The sequence below is a fragment of the Lactuca serriola genome, chromosome 4, assembly GCF_051521515.1.
Source record: "Lactuca serriola cultivar US96UC23 chromosome 4, Lser_US96UC23_V15, whole genome shotgun sequence".
Lineage (NCBI taxonomy): Eukaryota > Viridiplantae > Streptophyta > Magnoliopsida > Asterales > Asteraceae > Lactuca > Lactuca serriola.
In genome coordinates, this window is record NC_136411.1 from 33,798,389 (window position 1) to 33,804,388 (window position 6,000).

Below are 6,000 nucleotides of genomic sequence, written 5' to 3' on the forward strand. Positions count from 1 at the left end.
GGGCACTCTTGGTCAATCGATCCACGATGACCCATATAGCATCAAATCCCTTCGCCGTACTTGGTAACTTGGTAATGAAGTCCATCGTGATCTATTCCAATTTCCACATCGGAATCTCTAGAGGTTGCAGCTTGCCATACGGCCTCTAATGCTCGGCCTTGACAATCCTGCAGATCAAGCACATCTCGACGTACCAAGTGATTTCTCACTTCATGCACGGCCAGCAGTAGCTCAAACTCAAATCCCAGTACATCTTGGTGGCTCTCGGGTGAATAGAGAAGTGATACATATGAGCCTCCTCCATAACCGTCTGTCTGACTCCTTCAGACATCAGAACCCATACCCGACTGCATTGAGTCGACAATCCGCAGTTATCATGTACAAATCGGGCATTCTCGCCCCTGATCCTTTCCAGCTTCTAGTTCTCTGGTCGCATGCCCTCAGCCTGAGCCTCTCTAATTAAACTCACGAGTGGAGAATCCTCCGATATCCTCACACATATCGCTGGTGTGGAAGATCCAGCTGACTTTCAGCTAAGAGCATTCGCCACCACATTCGCTTTACCTAGATGGTAAGGATCTTACAGTCATAGTCCTCGATAACATCTATCCACTTGTGCTGCCTCATGTTCAGGTTCGGCTGTTCCATGACGTGTCTCAGGCTCTTGTGATCTATTTATATGGTGCAGCGGACCCCATAGAGATAATGTCTCCAAATCTTGAGAGAAAATACCACCGCTCCCAACTCCATATCATGAGTAGGGTATCTCGGCTCATGCGGCTTCAGCTACCGAGATGCGTAAGCTATCACCCGTCCTCTCTGCATGAGGACCTCCCTCAATCCTATGATGGATGCATCACAGAACACTACAAAATCCTCAACTCCCTCCAGGAGAGTCATGACTGGAGCCTGGCATAGTCGCTGTCGGAGGGTCTCAAATGCCCTCTGCTACTCGGGGCCCCACCGGAAATCCACCCCCTTCCTCGTCAGACGAGTGAGGGGTACTGCAATCTTGGAGAAATCCTGTATGAATCTCCGGTAGTACCCTGCCAATCCCAGAAAGATACTAATGTCCGAAGGAGATTTCGGAACCTCCCATTGCATAACCGCCTTAATTTTGGCCAGATCGACCAAAATCCTCTCCTGGTTAACGAGGTGTCTAAGGAACTGAACCTCTCGTAACCAAAACTTGCATTTTGAGAAATTGGCATAAATCCATTCCCGCCTTAAAAATCCTAATAACTTCTGAAGGTGCTCCTCATGCTGCTTTCGGGTCTTGGAGTATACCAAGATATCGTCTATGAAAATGATGACCGAGCGATCGAGCATCAATCTGCAGACCCGATTCATCAGGTCCATGAATATTGTTGGGGCATTGGTGAGCCCAAACGGCATCACCACGAACTTGTAATGTTCATAATGAGTCTGTAACATTGTCTTCTCCATGTCCTCCTCTCTAACCCTGACCTGATGGTACCCGGACCTCAGGTCTATCTTGGAGAACCAAGATGCTCCATGCAACTGATCAAAGAGATCATCTTTCATCGGGAGTGGATAACGGTTTTTCACCGTCAACTTGTTTAACTCCCGGTAATCAATGCATATCCGGTGCGAACCATCCTTCTTCCTGACAAAGAGTATCAGCGCTCCCCACGGGGAACTGCTCGGATGAATGAACTGCATGCCCAATAGTTCCTGCAGCTATGATGACAGCTCGTACATCTCAGGTAGTGCCAACCAGTACGGCGCCTTGGCGATAGTGGCCGCACCTGACACTAGGTCGATCCTAAAATCGACCTGCCTCTCCGGAGGCACTCCGGGCAACTCCTCCAGAAATATGTCAGCAAACTCCCTGACCAATGGGACCTCTGATACTGAAACCTGATCTCTGACCCGCGTATCCACCACATACGATAGATAACCCGCACACCTATGTTGAATGTACTGCCGAGACCTGGCAGCTGAACAAAACCCTGATCCCAGTCTGGTACCCTTGACATAGGAAATCAGTTCTCCCCCACTTGGGGTTCAAACCAGCATCACTGACCCTCGCAGTCGATCATGGCACCGAAGCGACTAATCCAATCCATACCCACGATCACACACACACATCCCTCATGTGAATCAGAATCAAGTCTATCGGGAAAGACACCCCAAAGATATCCAACACACATCCCTGATAAACTGAAGAAGCAGAAACTCTATGTTCGTTGGCGATAGAGACTCACAATAGACACACTAGCTATCCCACTGGTAACCCGAAATCCCTACTAAAAGTCTGAGAGACAAATAACCGACTCGCCCCCGAGTGAAATAGTACCAAAGTACGTAAGGAGTTCACTAAAAATGTACCTAATCACAGGTACAAACATATAAGTATTAAACAGATATAATCATTAATATAAGGGATAGAAACATACCAGCAACCACATTTGGTGTTGGTCTGGCCTCCTTGGCTGTAAGCTGGAAGGCGCATCCCTGAGCCCTCGGGGGCTCCACTCTGCCTTGCCTCCCGTCAGTAATCCTCAATGTAGCCAGAATTGGAGCCTGCAACGGCCTGGCAGCGAGCTGTAGATAGTTGGTCTTCATGTGACCAACCTGATGACTGTGGTAGCAGATCCTCATATCCTCAACCGGGACCATCTGGTGACAATCACTCACAAAATGCCCCTCCTGGTCACATTTGCGGCATCTGCTACCCGATCTACAAACCCCTGAATGACCCTTCCCGCACTTGCCACAAGTGCGGCTCTGCTGCCCCCTGCTCTGGAATCAGCGGTCTTAGACCGGTTCGACGCCGACTGGGACTGTACCGGGGCCTGCCGCTGCTCCCTTAATTGCAGCTCAATATCTAACTCACGCCACCTATCTGCCTCCTATAGCTCTAGCAGGGTATCACACCATTGAGTAGCAAAAAATTGACGGATGTCAGTCTTAAGCATGCTCAGATAACGTGTCATCTAATCCTTCTCTGAGGAAAACTCCAGGAACATCGCTCTCTCCGTGAACATGCGGGTGATCTTCGTCACCGTCTCACTGTCCTGTCTCAACTCTAGACACTCCTAAGCTAGCCGCTCCCACTCGACCCGTGGAATGTAGCGAGTGCGGGACATATCCCGGAACTGCTTCCAAGTAACTGTGGCTCTCTAATCGTCTGAATAAGATGCAATCATCAATCTCCACTGGTCCTTTGCCCCAGACCTTAGCAGGTTTAGGGCAAATTTGACCTTCTAGTTAGTAGGACATGAACACATGAAGAAACACCCCTCCACGTCAGACAACCACCTCATCAAAATTAGGGGGCTTCGTGTTGTCGTAGTCTCAATACTAGAAAGCCTGACTGGCTCCTCCTCCTGTCGCTGTTATAGCCGTTATGGCTGCTACGGCAGCCACCTTAGGGAGGGCTGCATAGCGATCATCGAAATACTCCACCATGGCGGTCTTGATAGACCCGAACATCTTCGGTAACTAAGCCCGGAACAATGCAACAACCTCATCATGTAAGATCACCTGGATCATAGCGTCCATCTCATCTGGCCGATAATATCGGGCACCGGGGGTGCCTCCTGTTCGCCGTCTCCTGATCCTGACCCAGATCCAGTTACAAATCGTCGAGTAACCACCATGCTGAAAAACATACCAGGAATATATCAGATATTCCATATAAAAATCTGGGAACCTGTGACAACCCGTAAAATGTTCCGTCGCTGTAAACCCTTTTCCCGTCAGTAAAACCCGTTTGTCCTTCAATTTTCCCGTTAATATTTTGAATTAGGTCATTTGAATTAATACTTTTATTATGATCCCGTAAGCACCCAAATGCGTTAGAAACACATGAAAACATCCCAAATTATTATTTAGAAAATTTATAGTTTCGACCACGTCGGGTTACAACAACTTAATAGGGTTCGACTAAAAGCCTCGTTTAAAGTCAGTATCGGGTAGAATTCCACCGTGTCCCAAACTTAAACCATATATAAAGTTGAAATCACTTCATTTTGAAGCTTTTCAACCTCCCTCTACTCTCTCTCTTCAATTCCAAGCTTTTGATCCAAAATCACCTCAATTCAAGCTCCAAATCGATAAGGTAACTACCCTAACTCATAGATTAGCAATCTTAGCATTCAAATTCGTGTTCAAATCATGGAATAGGACCAACATCATGTGTTTACGGCCCTACAACAGTCTTGGGCCGCAAACACAGATATAAGGGGTTTTTGAGCCCCAAAACCCTCCTAAATCACTTATGGAGCCTGGAAATGACTTAAGGACTTATTGGAATGGACTAGGAACACCAAAAACTCAAAATTTAGGGGGTAAATATGAGTTTACGGCCCAAGATCATGCTCTGACCATAAACACCCTTTCATGGGCAGTAAACTCCTTTTTAGGTGTTAAGATGCCCCTTAAGCACCTCCTAAGCCTTGGAATAAAGTCTAGAAGCAACCACAAACGAGTTAGGGGCCTTAAACTTGATAAAAAACCACTCTCTTAGGAGTTCATGGCTGTAAACCCCCCAAGGATACGTTCCCGGGCCGTAAACTCCTAAAACATGGTCAAATGATGCCCTAAATTCCATCTAAGGCTTGTAAAATGAGTTAGAATCACATGTGATTAACCTAGGACCATCAAAACACATAAGGATTGAGTAGGTGAGAGTTTACGGCCGTAAAATCCTAGTTTACTACCGTAAACTCATCAAATGGTCCATATGATTGATCAAATCCCTTTCCAATGCCCTAGAACCAAACCTAACATCATCCCTCAAATGTTATAAGGCCAATTAGCACCCAAGAGCACCACCCATGAGTTTACGTCCGTAAACTCATGGGGATGTGGTGTTTAGGGCCGAAAATTCCTCTAAGATTTTACTCTTGAAGAGTAAACTCCATATCTATGCCATACACCCCCTTGGATGCCACCCGGGTTAGTCCAAACACTTGAATTGAAGTGTTTTCGAGTCTAGAAGTGTTTATTCTCATTTAATTAATAAATCAAGGTATAATTAGATACAAATTATGCATCTCTTCATATTACATAGGAACCTCGCGTGTTTTCAAGCTCGAACTAACAATTAGCATCCAATCGGCACATCTCTCGTCTGGTGAGTTCATACCCCTACGCCTTTTTCCATGTTTTTCAATGTTTTCACGGGGGGGGGGGGGGGGGGGGTATACAAGCAAATTATAAATGTTTTTGAAACTTAAAACTGATGTAATTCTATAAATATCTGGCTAACTTTTAGATATCTTTACCCCTTATGTATTATGCGGAGCATAAGGGATGTTTTATTGAATATAACTACATGGATTTCAATTACAATAAAGGAAACAATCAAACCAATCAAATTATTATGGGAATAATTTGGGATCTTCAATTCTCGTTTTATGAATTCGGATTTTTATGCAATGTCAATGGATAAACTATGACTGATTCAGTTTATCTCTGTTTAAAGTAGAGTATTATGCCAGATAGTTTCTTTGTATTCAATTGTTTATACTTTGTTACGTTTCAAAACGATTATGATATTCGATAACGACCGAGTACACCGTGAATAATTTAATACTAGCTTGTGAGATTAGTCTTCAATATACCCTTCGGGTTATCAGTAAATCCTCCCTGAAAGTATAACCAGAGTCTCCTGGAGGGAGAGCGTGGAATTTGTGAATAGATCTATTCGGGACTGACAATCCCACACCTTAACTGCTAGCTACAGTTAGGCGGGCACGCCTGGGGTGAAAAATTCTGGATATCGTCTGATGCCTGAAGAACGTCAAGGAGGTCTTGGGTCTCATTAGCATGGTTATACGACTCACAATACGTATTAAAATATAGTTTATTCACGGATTTTATATCTATCTTTGATCTATCGTTTTTATATCTACTGTGGTACGGGATGGTATTCCCATGGTTTTCAATCTATAGTTTTTTGTATTAAAACTACCTACTATGATACGGGATGGTATTCCCATGGTTTTAAATCTATATTTTTATGTATTA